At 42.6% G+C, this 16,516-nt stretch overlaps 1 protein-coding gene across 1 annotated transcript in view; it reads left to right on the forward strand.

Moving 5' to 3' along the window:
* ENPP2 (ectonucleotide pyrophosphatase/phosphodiesterase 2) overlaps positions 1-16,516 on the forward strand; it is a gene marked incomplete in the record, with an annotated part of 2,364,887 nt that overhangs the window by 1,007,488 nt on the left and 1,340,883 nt on the right.

Consider the following 16,516-nt stretch of genomic DNA (forward strand, 5'->3'; position numbering starts at 1 on the left):
ATTCCAAACTGATAGTTGACACCAGTGTTGCTGTGGTACAAGTTTTGCATTTGTCTGCACTGAACTTCTGCTGCCACCTTTTGGCCCACCTGGACATCTTCCCATATCCTTCCTTAAATACTTTCTCCATCCCCCACTGCTGCCTGTAACTTTGTATCATCACTGAAGAGACTGGAATTTTAGATGTGCTAACCATTGGGAGGGGCATCAAATATAACCAGGTGAAGGTGCCATTAACTAACACTGATTATGCCACTGTGTGGTTTATTGTGAGGAGAATTACTTTTTGACACAGTTGCAGGAGAACTTGACAAGGGTAGAGGAGCGAAGAGGTCTGACTGAAGTTCAGCAAGGCCTTTGGATTTGGTCCCTAAAGCGGGGGGGGGCTGAAAGGAAAACTGGGATTTGGGGGTAGGATTTAACAGTAAGGAGCTAGACTGCTGCACGATCAGTGGCAGGGTTTAGTTATGGTGTGAGGGCCTAAGTGGAGAATAAGGAACGTGATTGATGGAGTACTACAGGGCTCATTCCTGGACCTGTTACTCTTCATTGCACTTGTTTCAGACATTTATGAGGGAACAGAATACAGTGATATCTGAAATCTCTTGGGTCCGAACATCAACACCTGATATCTTTACAAATTCCAGTGGTGGGGTTTGTCTGAAGAGAAATCTTGTAGTGGAGACAACAGATATCAAATCCAGGTCTGCCCTTCTTTCTCCCTACTCCATATCAGTCAGTCACCATAGATCAGTGATGGTGAACCTATGACATGAGTGTCAAAGGTGACACACACCATGACATTTTGGGTGACACCACCGATCACCAACGCCCGATATACCAAAGAGACAGCTTTTGCATTTGTTGCTCATATGAAGTGCACTGAATCATTTTGTGTCATGAAGAAAGGCCTGGAAGACAGTTGCCTTTTCTTTTCCTTAGACAGGAATGTTCCTGTGTGCTTTTCTGCCCTTTCAACTAATATCTGGGGTACGTCTGAAGATTCAGAAGGAATATCCACCAAGATCATTGTGGTGACTCCCTTCTGGCCTAGGAAACTGTGGATGTGATGTTGTCCTATCTCTCCTTCATTCTTAACTGGTTTGGTTCGGAACCGATACTCAATTCCATCTCTGCCTTATACAAAAGCTTGAGGTCTTCCACTAGCTTGTGGCTGAAACCCTATCCCATCATGCTCTAGGAAAACTCCTCAGATCTCGTTTGCCAGTAAACAAGATCGGGTGCTTCCATACTGGCTCTGGCTAAGTGGAAATTTTTGTATTCATATTTTAAAGAACTGTCTTTACTTTTTTCATAGATATATAGCTAGTGTTGTTAAAGTAGTTTTTAGAGTGTTCACTTCTGTTGTTTTTCTGTTGGCCGTCATTTTTATTCTCAAGGCTTTTTCCCTTATCCTATCCCAGCTTAAACTTAATTCCCTTAAGGCCATATTCATTTAGGGCTTACTTTCTCTTACTGTTAAGGCTTGTTTAAGTTAGAGAGCCAATTTTCACCTTAAAGTTTTATTTTTTTCCCTTGGTGTTCCTGATAAATTACCAGGTTAGCTCGTTTAAGTTAGAGGGCCGCCTTGGCCCATTAAATTTAGGGCACCATTTTTTCTCCTTTATAGTTGATATTATATTGTGTTTTCTACATTAAAAAAGTTGTACTATATACTGTGGATATAAAAAGTGTACACACCCCTGTTAAAATGCCAGATTTTTGTGATATAAAAAAATGAGACCACAATAAATCATTTCAAAACTTTTCCCACCTTTAATGTGACCCATAACCTGTACAATTCAATTGAAAAACAAATCTGTTAGGGGAAAAAATATAAAAAATAAAAAACGTAGAATACACTGGTTGCATAACTGTGCACACAGTTAAACTAATACTTTGTTGTGTGTGCACACCCTTAAACTAATACTTTGTTGAAGCACCTTTTGATTTAATGACAGCATTCAGTCTTCTGGGGTACAAACCAGCCATTATTTAGAGAGACTCTGATTAACCCCAAATAAGGTTCAGCTGTCCTAGTAGGATTTTCCTGACATTTACTCAGTTTGCCTGCTACAATAAAAGCTATGGTTTGCTGAGAGCTTACAAAACAAAAGGATCTCATTGTTGAAAGGTATCAATCAGGAGAAGGGTACAAGAAAATTTCCATAGCATTGGATATACCATGGAACACAGTGAAGACAGTAATCAAAAAGTGGAGAAAATATGGGACAACAGTGATGTTGCAAAGAACTGGACATCCTTCTTAAATTGATGAAAAGACAAGACAAGAACTGGTCAGGGAAGCTGCCAAGAGTCCTACAGCAACACTGAAGGAGCTGCAGGAATTTCTGGCAAGTACTGGTTGTGTACTATATGTGACAACACTCTCCCACATTCTCCATATGTCTGGACTATGGGGTAGGGTTGCAAGACTATAGCCTTTTCTTTCACAGAAAAAACATCCAGGCCTGGCTAAAATTTGCAAAACAGTACATAAAGTCTCCCAAAAGCATGTGGGAAAATGTGTTGTGGTCTGATGAGACCAAGGTTGAACTTTTTGCCCACAATTCCAAAGGGTACGTTTGGCATAAAAACACTTTGCATCACCAAAAGAACACCATCCCCACAATGAAGCACGGTGGTGGCAGTATCATGCTTTGGGGTTGGTTTTCTTCAGCTGGAACTGGGACTTTAGTCGGGTGAAGGGAATTATGAAACCGTTCCAAATACCGGTAACTTTTGGCCCAAAACCTTCAGGCGTCTACTAGAAAATTGAAGATGAAGAGGAATTTCACCTTTCAACACAACAATGACCTGAAGTATACATCCAAATCAACAAAAGAATGGCTTCACCAGAAGAAAATTAAAGTTTTGGTATGGCGCAGCCAGAGCCCAGACCTAAATCCAATAGAAAATCTGTGGAGTTACCTGAAGAGAGCTGTGCACAAAAGATGCCCTCGCAATCTGACAGATTTGGAGTGCTTTTGCAAGGAAGAGTGGACAAATATTGCCAAGTCAAGATGTGCCATGCTGATAGACTCCTACCCAAGAAGACTGAATGCTGTAATTAAATCAAAAGGTTATTCAATGAAGTATTATATTAAGGGTGTGCACACACAACAAAGTATTGGTTTAAAGGTGTGCACAATATTGCAACCAGCGTATTGTACAGCTTTTATTTTTTTTATATTTTTCCCCTAAGATTTGTTTGTTTTTTAATTGAATTGTACAGCCTATAGGTCACATTAAAGGTGGGAAAAGTTTTGAAATGATTTATTGTGGTCTCATTGTTTTATATTACAAAAACCTGGCATTTTAACAGGGGTGTGTACACTTCTTATATCCACTGTATAGGTATATACATTTTTTTGTGATAGTTTACTTTTGCTGTTGCTGTTTTCTCTAGGATGTCTACTAAGCAATCTAAGAATAGTAAACCTTCAGGGTTTAAAAAAAATGTTCTAAATGCAGCCAAAAAATGTCCATTACTGACTGACATACAGTTTGCGTGTACTGTTTCGGAGCGGCACACCTTCAGGAGTCTTATGTCAAATGTCACTCCTTCAGTCATATAGGGTACTACTTGAGAGGAAAAATAAATTGATTTGGAGATGCCTGTTGAAGACACCCTTCTCAGAAGCTATAGAAGGAGATCAGGGTCCTTTGAGGTCAGCCCATTCTCCATCTTCCAAATCAGACAGATCGGAGAAAAGATAATTTTCCTCAAAAAATTTCATCTTCGGACTGGAAGACTGTCTGGCCCGAGAAGTCTTCTACTCCAGCTCCTTCAATTTCGGAGCCATTGGGATTTCATGTACAGAGCCGGTCCCCCGAATTGGAACCAGTATCTCCAACTCTAAGATCTCCATTGTTACAGAGTTCAAGATCTCCTGCCCCTCCACTCGGTCCTCCAGGAGCCTGTCTGATGATGATGTGGATTGCTTGGTGCGGAGGCTGTTTAAGACACCGGCACTTGCCAGATTTTTGTCACATCCAACTCAGAGGGTTTCAGAACCGACCAAGCCTACCCTTTCACCATCAATTCCTCCTCCAAGCCAATCTCTGACTTCAGAGCCAGAATGTCTAGAATTGATAGTAGTAGAACCGTTGGAGCAGAGACCTATCCCAGGATCTTCGGGTCCGACTACTGTTCCGACATCCTCAGTTCCATCTGAACTTGGAGTCTAGGAGCCGACTCTCTCTGGTCTGGTCCGGGGAGGAGAGTCGGATCGAACAGTTGTCAGGTCCGACCTTCCCTCTCCGGGGCTTCGGCGTGGGTGAGCTCGACTCCTCCATCTGCCTCAGAGCCAAACCCCTTGGTTCCGAGGATGCCCTCTGGATGTTTTGTGTTTCACTGACACAGGAGGGAAATCCTTTACTCTGGTATTCAGGCTGGCCGAGGGCTGCCCAGCAGGGATAATCCACAAGTGATGACTGCAACAGTGAATACACTCAAACATCTACATTTATGGTAAGTGTACAAAACTGTACTTTCCTCAGAGCTGGGAGTTTCCTCAGATCAGGGGCAGGGGGCATTTGAGGTGATGAGCAGAGTGCTGTCTCCACAGACAGGTCCACTGTCTGGTCCTGGGCATTCTTCCCTCTAAGGCACCAGTGTCTGTCTTGTCACCACTGCACCCACAGAGAAGCGGAGACCCTAAGCCTCAGGATGCCCCATTGGGTGAACCCTTCTTTTCCAAAACCTTTCCAGAATACCCTTCTGAAGAGGTCCCGAGACTATGCAAGTGGAAGCATTTAGACTTGCTAGAGGAGTCCATCATATCCGATACAGAGCTTGATGAGTTGGATGGGTCCCCATGGTCACCCTCTGAGGATGTCTCCTTTGCTGACATCCTGGAAATACTTAGAGAGGCAGCTGGAAGCCCATCAGCCCTTCTGAGGAGAAGTTTGTATGCCTGAAGGTTTTTGGGTCTTGCTCTTCTGCCACTTGGGTGTCTCCACCTTTCGATGAACTGATGGACCTAGTTTGTCAAAAGGCGTGGGAGTCTCGAGACTTGGTGGAGCCTTTTACTCAGAGGCCAAACAAGTTTATCACATCTCCTACAGACAAGAGTTTTCTTACAAAAGGGGTCCCAATAGATGCTGTGGTAGTGGCAACCACCAAAAAGGAGCTGTCAGAGACATCCCCTTCTGTCCATCTGCCGAACAAGGAGTCTCGTACGAATGACAAATATGGAAAGCGCACATTTTCTTCAGCGACCTTTGCTCTTAGATCGCTGAATTATCTCACCCACTTTTCCAGACTTCAGAGAGATCTCCTGAAAGAGCTAGGAAATACTCTCCAAGGTTCAGTAGCTGAAAGGGTATCAGATGTGGTTTCCTCTCCTCTCTCCTCCTTAAATTCAGTGGTCAACTCCTCCGCAAGACTAATTTTTTATGTAGCAGATGGAGCAAGTAGAGCAGCGGGTTCTGGAATTTCCCTAAGGAGACATTCATGGATGTGCTTGTGTGACTTTGTGGAGCACTTAAAATATTCTTTTGTTAATACCCCTTTCGACGGCTCGTCCCCATTCTGGCCCAAAGTCAAAGACACACTAACCAGGTGTGAACAAGAAGGGGAAAACTCTCTCTGCCATAGGTGTTGGTTTTTCCCTACCTTCTAGGTCAAAGGGGGGGGGGATGTGGTTCTGAAAATCCTGGAGAGCTTTCCAGGACTCGTGGTGATTCTTCCCCCAGGGGCAGAGGAAGAAGCAGTAATGGAAGACGCTGGCCACGAGGCAGAGGGAGTCCGCAAAATCAGGGAGACAAGGAATCTTTCCTTGGTAAGCCCTTCCAGCGCTCCTGATTGGAGACCCACCTGTCTATCTCTGGAGGCAGTCAGGGGTCGCTTTTCTTTGTACCCAGAAGCCTGGCTAAAAATAACAAAAGACAAGTGGGTACAAAGCATTGTATCCAGAGGTTACTTCATACCCTTTTTTCTCCCCATTCCGAACATAAAAAAACATCCAGGACGTTCCACCCAGTCAAACAGAACAGGCAACTGCAGAAATTCAAAAGTTGCTAGAAAAGAGTCATCCAGACTGTCCCCGCAGACCAAACAGGATCCAGAACTTACTCAAGGTTCTTTTTAGTTCCAAAGAAGCCAGTGGACTGGAGGCCCATCCTGGATCTCAGCAGATTAAACAAGTCAGTAAGAAAGTCAAAGTTCTGGATGGTAACACTGCAGTCAGTACTCCCTTTTCTGGGGCAATTCAATTAGATGTGCTCTATAGACCTCCAGGATGTGTACTACCACATAAAGATGAGCAGGTGATCCAGGAGTCATTTGCACTTTCGGCTGGGAGCCAGTTACTACCAGCTTCGAGCTCTACCCTTTGGTCTCACTACAGCCCCCAGAGTGTTCACCAAGTGTATGGCAGTAGTCACAGCTCACTTGAGACACCTAGGAATTCCATGCGTTTCCTTACCTAGATGACTGGCTCCTGACCACAGCCACCGAGTACCTACTATAAAAAGCAAGAGACACCAACTTGCACCTCTGCTCTCACCTAGGAATCGCAATAAATTACGAAAAATCTGCCTTGTTGCCATCTCAGTGTATCCTTTTTATAGGAGCAGGTCTAGATACAACAAAAATAATGACAAAACTTCCCCCTGAAAGAGTTCAGGTCCTACGACATCATCAAAAACCTACTTTCCAAGAAAAGAGTACAAACAAGAACAGTCTTGAAAATACTGGGGACCATGGCAGCAGCAATAAACTTAATTCCATTATCACGTCTGTATATGAGAATTCTACAGTGACTACTGTTCAGTCAATGGTCCATGCAGGAAGTACCCATGTCCCACCAAATTATTATAACAGAATCCTGCAAGAAGGACCTTTGTTGGTGGCTTCACTCCATTCATGTGATATTGGGTTGACCTTTTGTTCTTCCACATCCGATAGCCACGATGACCACGGACGCTTCCCAGATAGGGTGGAGGGGCATTATCTGGGCAGGGCAGTCCAAGGTACTTGGCAGGATCATGAGGCCCATTTGCAGATCAATGTCCTAGAAATGAGAGCGGTGCTTCTAGCGTTGCAAGGATTCCAAGATTCTCTTCTGCTAGGAAATATTGCAATACAGACAGACATGTCAGTTGTGTGGTACATCAACAAGCAAGGAGGAACCAGGTCTTACCCCCTTTGTCGGGAAGCCCTGAGAGAATGGCAGTGGGCAGCCTCCTCCAAACGTTTTCTTGTAGCAACTCACATCCCGGGGAAATCCAGCGTGATAGCGGACAAACTCAGCAGAGCAATTCTGATGCCTCATGAGTGATCCCTAAAGCAAGAAGTAGTGGAGATGATTTTCTGCAAATTAGGCCTTTTTGCCACGTCCATGAATGCCAAATGCAGCAGCTATCTTGCCCTAATCCCCCCTCTGGGGAAGCCACCATGGGATGTACTTGTACACAATTGGCCTGTGGCTCTCCTCTACACCTTCCCTCCCTTTCCACTGATACTGAAAGTTCTTTAGAAAGCCAGTTCCTTGGGAAGGAATCTGATACTTGTTGCCTCATACTGGCCTCATCAAATCTTGTTCCCCTTTCTTTGGCCTCATCTCCAGGATGAGCTGTGGATTCTGGACCCAGTTCCAGACCTTTTGACTCGTGCATCAGGAATGCTCCACCCCTCCCTTCAAACCGTCAAATTGACAGCTTGGCTGCTCCAATTCCAAACATAGCCAGGCTCCCTAACCTTTCTCCATCAGTGAAACATATCCTGATCTCATAAAGATGTGGTCTCATGAAGCTTCAGCTAGGAAGATATATATGAGTAAATGGAAAAGATTTTCTTCTTGGGCCTTGAATAATCACCTTGACCCCTTCTCTGCTCCAATCCCCCATTCTTGAATTCTTAGCAAAGCTATTTTATGAAGGCGCAGCTGCAGCTACTATTCGAGTTCAATTAACAGCGATGTGTAATTTCCTTCTAGGTGAATCAGGGCCAAATGTGATGTCCCACAGACTTTGCATGGCTTTTCTTAAGGGCACTGTTTTATTAAGACCACCCATGTGATCTCAATTTTGTTTTATCCCATTTGATTCTTTCCCCATTTGAACCAGCGTCATCCTGTGATCTAAAGTACTTGATTTGGCAAACGATTCTCTTTATAGCCATCACTTCTGCTAAAAGAGTTTCGGAGCTTACAAGCATTGTCCATAAACTCCTACATGCTTTTCCACAAAGATAAAGTATCCCTACGAACGAACCCATCCTTTCAACCCAAAGTATGCTCTGAGTCTAAATTGAACCAATCCATAGAACTACCAATCTTTTTCTCCAACTATGGCAGTAAGACAGAACACATGCTACACCAACTAGATGTACATAGACAGTTAATTTTCTATCTACACAGGACAAAGGACTTCAGAAAATCTGACCAATTTTTTGTATCATTTTCAGACTCCAAGAAAGGTGCTTCTCTGTCTAAAGTCACTTTCGAAATGGCTGTCAGATTGTATTACCTTTACTTACAAATCTCAAAACAAAGAACTCTCCTGTAAAGTAAAAGGTCATTCTACAAGAGCCATAGCAACCCCGTCTGCCTTTCAGGCTAGACTACCAATTGACACCATTTGTGTTGCAGCAACATGGGCAAGGCCTCATACCTTTATTACTCATTGCAAAATGGATTTAGCCTCCAGGAACAGGGCTTCTTTTGGGTCTACTGTTCAGAAGCATATTCTCCCTTGAGCCACCCAAGAAAGATGGCGCTAGGGACACTGTCCCAACCAGTTAAGAATGAAGGCGAGATAGGACATCATCACATAAGTTATGTACTCACCGTAACATTCCATGTGTGTTGTCCTTCTCACCTTCATTCTTAGATCCCACCCACCTTCCCCCAGCCTTTGGCTCCTGGAGGACTGAGTGGATATAATTGATAACTAATGTGCTTTGACCTTCATTGCTCTATAAGGTATTACATAATTCATTGGGTACCTGTTGTATCAGTAAACAAGATCTGAGGAGCTTTCCTAGAGCATGATGGGATAAGATTTCAGCCACGAGGTAGTGGAAGACCTCAAGCTTTTGTATAAGGCCGACTTGGAACTGAGGATCGGTTCCAAACCCAGCCAGTTAAAAATGAAAGTGAGCAGGACAACACACACGGAACGTTATGGTGAGTACATAACTCTTTTCTCTGTTCATCTGGAAATATCCAGGGGCAATTACCACAAATTTCCTCACAGACTGGATCTACTGACACAAGTACAGGAGTGTTTGATACACTCTGACATAAATTATTTTCAGTTGACTGTTTGGTTGATAAGGTCTTAATTGCTTTTAGGTACCTGTTTATGGAATGTGTACAGCAGGTATTAATGGAGGCAAGAAAGCTTGTTAATAGAAGATCATGTATTAGCAAATGGAAAAGGTTTTCTAGTTAGTGCCAACAACATACCCAGTACATATTCAGAGCTAGTTGTTCTCTGGTTTTACAATATTTGTGTGAGTTATGATCATAAGACCTTTCTTATTCCCCTAAGGTTCATTTATGAGCCATTTCAGTATGTCTGCCCAGAGATTTTCCTCTTTCAAGGCAGTCTTATGTCAAAATATTCTTGAAAAGATTTTTGCATATTAGGGTGCCAAGTAAACCAGTGGCCCCTCCTTGGGATCTTAATTTTGTGTTAGCGAAGCTAGCATTTGCTCCATTTGAATCGGCTAATCTGGAGGACTTCAAGTTCTTAAGATGGAACACAGTTTTACTGATTGCTCTGACCTCTGCAAGAAGGGTATCTTGAGTTGCGTGCTCATATGGTGAGTTAAAAAGTTCTTGTTGAATTTTTGATGACTGATGGTAGATGAGGTATTTATGAAGGTGAGAATTCCTTTTGAAATGTGCAATTAGTAGGTCAAGGGCAGTGCAGAAAGTGGTATATGCATGGAACTACCTTCTCAAGAAAGTTGAGGAGTCGGATGTGTTGAAAGAATTGAAGAATACTGGTTGTGGGAATGAATCTTGTTTTTTTTTTTTTTTTTTTTTTTTTTTGTTTTTGTTTTTGTTTTTGTTTTGTTCATAACCAAGAGATGAAGTCTGTCCTGTAGCTAGGGAAATGGGTAGAATAAGTGTCAGGTAAATTGTTTTTGCTGTTTGTCCACATTTTGATGCAACTTGTATCAGAATTGCTTTACTGTGCAGTTGCTTCAGTCCAAAGCTTGAAATTAGATTTGTAATAAAGTACAGCCCTCATCATATTGCTTGCACTAATCAGTTAGTAGTATTTAACTTTCACTGAACTTAAATCTGCTGATTTTTCCAAGGATGAAGCCCATATTACCTTAGAAAGTAAGTGGTTATTTGTTTAGCACATGCCCTATGTTTATAATTTATGCCTCAGAGACCTCTGTTCATTTCCAAAACAAAGTCAGATGGAAATTCCATTACTGTGCCAGTGTGCTAACAGAAGATGTTTGACTAAGATGAAATGCTGCAGTATTGCATAATTTAGAATGATATTAAGATTTTTAATTTCATAGTTAACATTGGTGCCTGTCAGCTCTTGGGTTTCCAGGTATTTTCCTGACTGGTTTGTTTGCAGAGTGCTCTGCTCTCCTCCCATTTCACAAAGTTCTAAATTGTGTGTGTGTCTGTGTGTGTGTGTGTGTGTGTGTGTGTGTGTGTGTGTGTGTGTGTGTGTGTCTGTGTGTGTCTGTGTGTGTGTGTCTGTGTGTGTGTGTGTCTGTGTGTGTGTGTGTGTGTGTGTGTGTGTCTGTGTGTGTGTGTCTGTGTGTGTGTGTGTCTGTGTGTGTGTGTGTCTGTGTGTGTGTGTCTGTGTGTGTCTGTCTGTGTGTGCGTGTGTGTGTCTGACTGCATCCTGCATTAGAGTGTTGTCCAATTGATTTTTTGTTCTGTGCATTGCACTCAACTAACTGCCTATATAGGCTCCATTTCCCTCATGACTCTGAACTGAGAAATGCAGGTATTGGGTAATAAATAAATATTGCATATTTTCATTCATTTAATCTGTTTCAGGTTCATGGGAGAGACATAGCCTAGCCTAACACATTAACTGGATTCAGGGCAGAAGAAGTAATTCTGAATGGTGTGCAAGCCCAAATGTGGAGGAACCAGATTCTTCCTCCTATACCAGGAAGCTATGAGAGTGTAACAGTAGACAGTCACTTCACGTCACCTATTGACAGCTATGTACACTCCTGGGAGTGACGACCTGTCTTACCTACAGGCTCCACAGATTTATTTTTGCCTTATGAGTAGTCTTTCAAACAAGAGGTGGCGCATCAAATCTCTTAAAGCCGGCCCTATTCTTGCTGCAGCCTCTCTGACTCTCTGAGCAACACCAAGTGCAGCAGTTATTTTACCCTAATTCTCCCAAAGGAGCAGTCCCTGAGGGACTCATGTTAGACAGTGGACAACTGAGCTTCTGTATGTTTTTCTCCATCTGCCCCTGATGTACAGGTTCATACAGAAGGCAGTAAAATGCAAAGCCATGGTGATCCTTATTGCCCGTACTGGCCCAGAAAATCTGGTTCCCCGTACTTGGGCCTCACACCAGGGAGTTCCACAAGTGATTAGATCCCAGAGACAATTTCCTTCTCACCTTTTCTGATCACCTCACCTGGATCTCCTCAACCTCAAACTAACTGCATGGTTTCTCCAGTTTTGATAGTGGTCAGAGACCCTTCCATGTCATGAAAGGTGGTACACAATTCCTTCTGCTTCCCAGAAAATTATACTTGTAAAATATTTTACAGCTTTACCAACTTTTCAAGGAATTTAGACTGCTTTTGTGCATTTATTCCTTAAGTAGTTCTCTTCCTTTCATAGCTTTTTGCTTTGGGTTCTTGCTGTTCATCTGCCAAAATCCAACTGGCCACAATTTCCAACTTCCACTATGGCTTTGACTCCCATTTATTAGCCTCTCCTGGATCTTGCAAATCCTTTTTCAAAGGTATGTTCCTGTTTTCCCCTCCAGTCGGAGAACCAGTCCCTCAGTGGGACCTTAATTTTGTCTTATAGGCCTTGACGGAGTCCCCATTTGAACCACCAACTTTTTCCTTAACGTTCCTGCCTTGGAAGACTGTATTCTTCATGGCGATTCTCTTAGCCAAGATAATTTCTGAACTGCATGCATTATCATAACCTCTATTTTATTTATTCATTTTTTTTTTACAAAGAGTATTGTTATACAGTAATCCCACATTTCTTCTGAAGGTAATATCTGAATTTAGCTTGAATCCATCCATCCACTAGTGCTCTTTCCCAGTCACTCCAACAAGGGTGGTGAGTACTTGCTTCAGACTTTAGATGCACACAGATAATTATAATTCTGTCTTTATAGAACCAAAGTCATCAAAAAGGACCACCAACTGTTTGTTTCCTTTACTCCCAGTAGACTTGGCTCTGATGTTTCCAAGGTTAATTCATCCAGATGGATTTTGGATTGTATAACATTTGTTCATTCTTCCAGCAATTGTCCTTTACACCTTAGACCAAAACCTCATTCTACAAGGTCAGTGGTCTTGCCCACCCCTTTCTTCAGGAAGTCTTCTGTGGACAAGGTTTTTGCAGCTGCTACATGGGCTTCCTTTTATAGCTTTACTAAACATTATAAGCTGGACATTATCTCAAGATCTAGAGCTTCTTTGAAGGCAGGAATTGATCAACATATGTAATGTTGGACTGATGACAGTTATAAAGAAAGAAAAGATATGTGATGTGTAATGTATCTAAATGGGGAAAAAAAATGTCAGCAGGGTTTTTCTTTTTTTGTATATGTACTTACGTCTTAAGTGATAATTTAGTAAAGATGTTTCAAAAAAGATCTAGAGCTTCCTTTGGAACCATTTTCCTCAGATGTCTCTTGTTATGATACCACCTGGGTGCTAAGTAGCTGGGGTATCTGACCCACAAGATTGATCAGATGACTGGGATGAGTAGATTGCCATAATATTGCATCCTTTCATACTTGTCTTTCTGATACGACCTCACCCATCCCCTTCCTATAGCTAGTTCCGGCGTATCTAAAGGGCCTGTCACCTTTTGAGGTTTATAGTGGATTCCTCTAACTTTGAGCAGCAAACTTGATCTGAGTGAGTCTCACAAGTTGATGCATTATGGGTAGATGAAATTGAAATAAGCTTGGGGTTGGAGCACTAATTTTACCAGCTTGGAGCCAACAAGTGACTCAAAGATCCAGAAGTCATATCAAATGGATGAGGATGAAAGGATCTAGCATTATGGTAAGTATATAATTACCATTTCCTAAATGGAAGAAATGTTCTATTTAGTGTCAAAAGAAAAAAAAAGACCCTTGTCAGATGGGGGTATTCCTATCATTCTTTCATATTTGTGTAAGTTGTTCAGTTCAAGGCTGGTGTGTTGTATTAAAGCACATTTGTCAGCAGTTTCTGTTTGCCTACCTTTGGACCCACCCACTTTCTGTACATTTTGAGGTCAGGCAGTATTTGAAAGGCATCTTCCAAGACAAGCCATCAAGAAAATCCATTTGTCCACCTTGGAACCTGAATTATGTTCTAGAAGAGCTGGTTCTTCCCTCTTTTGAACCTGTTTCCTCTTCCTGTGTAACATTTCATGGCTGGAAGACAGTTTTGCTATTAGGTCTTTCTTCAGCTAAGAGACTCTTAGAGCTGGATTTCCTTATGACCCCCCCCCCCTTAATTTTCTAATTTTTTCACAAAGATAGGGTGTATCTAAGAACAAAATCCTTTTATGCCTAAGGCGGTTAATGAGTTATGTTTAAGTCTGTCTGTAAGCCTGCCTGCATTCATTTCCTCTCCTCAGAATAGGGGGTAGGGGGGGATTTTGCATACTTTTGATGTTCATGGGCAGTTCATATTTTTACCTTGTCAAGACTAAGGCTGTTACGAAGTCTGATCAACTTTTTATTCCTTTTCAGCATAGAAAGTTGGTTTATCCTCTCCTATACAAACCATCTCCTTAGCAATTTCTTTGTTGTTCTTTTCATGGGGAAAAACTTATAGGCCTGATTAAAGTCTGTCCTACTAGGGCTGTTGCTTCTACTGGTGTCTTTTTCAAAGGACTGGACACAAGATCCACCTTAGAGCAGCCACTTGGACTTAAGTTCAAACATTTACTAAACATTACAAAACGGATCCCTTCTTTAGGTCCAGAGCTGGTTTTACTAGATCTACAGTGGATATAAAAAGTTTACACACCCCTGTTAAAATGCCAGGTTTTTGTGATATAAAAAATAAGACCACGATAAATCATTTCAAAACTTTTCCCACCTTTAATGTGACCTATAAACTGTACAGTTCAATTGAAAAATAAATCTGTTAGGGGAAATATAAAAACTAAAAAACGTACAATAAGCTGGTTGCATAAGTGTGCACACCCTTTAACACTTTGTTAAAGCACTTTTTGATTTAATTACAGCATTCAGTTTTCTTGGGTAAGTGTCTGTCATCATGGGCACATCTTGGCTTGGCACTATTTGCCCACTCTTCCTTGCAAAAGTGCTCCAACTCTGTCAGATTGAGAGGTCATCTCTTGTGCACAGCCCTGTTTAGGACACCTCACAGATTTTCTGTTGGATTTAGGTCTGGACTCTGGCCAGGCTATTCCAAAACTTTAATTTTCTTCTGGTGAAGCCATTATTTTGTTGATTTGCATGTATGCTTGGGGTCATTGATGTGTTGAAAGGTGAAATTCCTCTTCATCTTCAGCTTTCTAGCAGACGCCTGAAGGTTTGGGGCCAAAAGTGACTGGTATTTGGAATTGTTCATAATTCCCTCCACCTTGACTAAAGCTCCAGTTCTAGCTGAAGAAAACAAACCCCAAAGCATGATACTGCCACCACCATGCTTCACCGTGGGGCAGGTGTTCATTTAGTGATGCAAAGTGTTGATGTGAAGTTGTTGATGTGAAGTTGTTCTATCTCGCCGTTCATTCTTACAGATAGGTTCAGAGCCGATCCTCGACTCTGAGTCGGCCTACTACAAAGCCCAAGGTCTTCAGACAGCTCGAGGCCAAGTCCCTATCCTATGATGCACCTAGAGTTACCTCAGATCTAGTTTGCCACTGCAATAGATCGGAAGATCCTCGCATAGCTCAGGCCAGTACAAAACTTTTTTCTTGAAATTTATAATAATACTTAAAACATATTTTTATATATTTCTCTTTAGATACTTAGCTTAGCTCTTATAGCTTATTGTGTAGTTTCCCTTTCCTAAGTGTGCTGATTAGTATTTTTAGCCCATAGTTTTAAAAGGGCTTGTTTAATATTTTTTTCTTGGGTGTGTCTAGTTTTTTACAGTATGAGATTGTGTGTGTTCCAGTATGGCTGACTATGATAAAGAAAAACACCCTGAATCAGGGTTTAAGAAATGTCCTAAATGTGGACAGAAAATGTCTGTCACTGACAGTCATGTGAATTGTGTATTCTGTTTGGGAGCATTGCACCTTCAGGAAAGCTGCTCCATTTGTCGTTCTCTCTCTTCTAGGGTCCTCCAGGAGAGAAAGAGAAAGTTAATCGACAGAGGTTTAGTCAAACCATCCTTTCAAGAAGCTTTGAGCGACCAGGACAAGTCTAGCAAATCCTCAGTCTTCTAAGGCTTCTATTTCTTCTGAGGTAAAAAAAAAAAAAAAAATCTAAAAAAAAACTGGTTCCACAGCCCTCTGAGCCAACCTTCTTGTCCTCTCTGAGCCAGTCCCCAGTTCTGGAACCGGTATCCGAAGTGCCTAAGTCTCCACTCTTGCAATCTGTACCTCCTTCTATCCACTTAGCTTGGTCTTCGATAAGCCTTTTCAATTTGGATGTGGATCATGTGGTGCAGAAGCCTTTACAGGCACTGGCCTTTGCTAAATTTTTTTCGGCACTGATCCAAACGGTTTCTGAACCGAAGTCCCTTTTACCATCTACTACTTTTCTTCCTCTAAGCCATACCGGTCCTTCAGAGCCGGAGGAGTCGGACTTGATCGTTGAGCCTTCGGAGCTGATGCCTGCTGCAGTGTCCACTGCTCCTTTTACTCTAACGTCCTCAGCACCGATGAAGGAATCTTAGAGCGACACTCTGGTCATGTCCGCGGAGGATAGTCCAACTGACTTGTTAGTTCCAACTCTGCCTCTTGGGGCTTCGACTCGGATGAGCTCTGCTCCTACCTCTGGCTTCGAGCCCACTGTCCCGATGCCAGGGATATCGACGGTTTCTTCGGATCCATCGGTCTCTTCTCATCGGAGCAGAGGTGCCTTCGGAGGCATGAGGAGAGTTAAGTCTCCTAAGACATCTTGGACTTCAGGTCCGACTACCTCCTCCCAAAAAGTGCCTGTGTCTGCTTCTGCTTCACAGAACCTTGCTAAGCTTAGAGACCTAGAGCCTCAGGAAGCCCCACTGGGTGGTCCCTGCTCTTCCGAGACCTCACCAGAAGTCCCCACTGATGAGGTTCCCAGGAAGAGAATCTGTAAGAGGAAGCATTTAGACTCCCCACAGGAGTCCCTCACATCCGATACTGACCTGGATGAATCAGAAGGGTCCCCACGGTCCCACTCTGAGGGT

This window comes from Protopterus annectens, chromosome 3.part1 (genome assembly GCF_019279795.1).
Source record: "Protopterus annectens isolate FY-2018-M chromosome 3.part1, PAN1.0, whole genome shotgun sequence".
In the NCBI taxonomy this organism is placed as follows: Eukaryota; Metazoa; Chordata; order Ceratodontiformes; family Protopteridae; genus Protopterus; species Protopterus annectens.